Source organism: Rhagoletis pomonella, unplaced genomic scaffold (assembly GCF_013731165.1).
Source record: "Rhagoletis pomonella isolate Grant_MI unplaced genomic scaffold, Rhpom_1.0 Rhpom_scaffold_00001, whole genome shotgun sequence".
In the NCBI taxonomy this organism is placed as follows: Eukaryota; Metazoa; Arthropoda; class Insecta; order Diptera; family Tephritidae; genus Rhagoletis; species Rhagoletis pomonella.
In genome coordinates, this window is record NW_023458555.1 from 87,543,654 (window position 1) to 87,543,917 (window position 264).

The following is a 264-nucleotide window of genomic DNA, read 5'->3' on the forward strand; positions in this document are numbered from 1 at the left end:
GTTTCGAACAATTTAGAGAGATAGATAGAATTACCCCATTATATAATGTAGATGATTACGCTAAGGAAGTTAAATTTAGATTAGAAGTAGCTAGTGTAAGGGCCCAACACTTAATAAATAAACAAAAATTAGCTTATGATAGAAATACTATACCTTATAATTTTAAAATAGGAGATTTAGTTTTATTAAAAAATGAATCAGGACATAAGTTAGAACTTCAGTATAAAGGTCCATTTACCATAAGAGATATACTTTTAAGAGGAA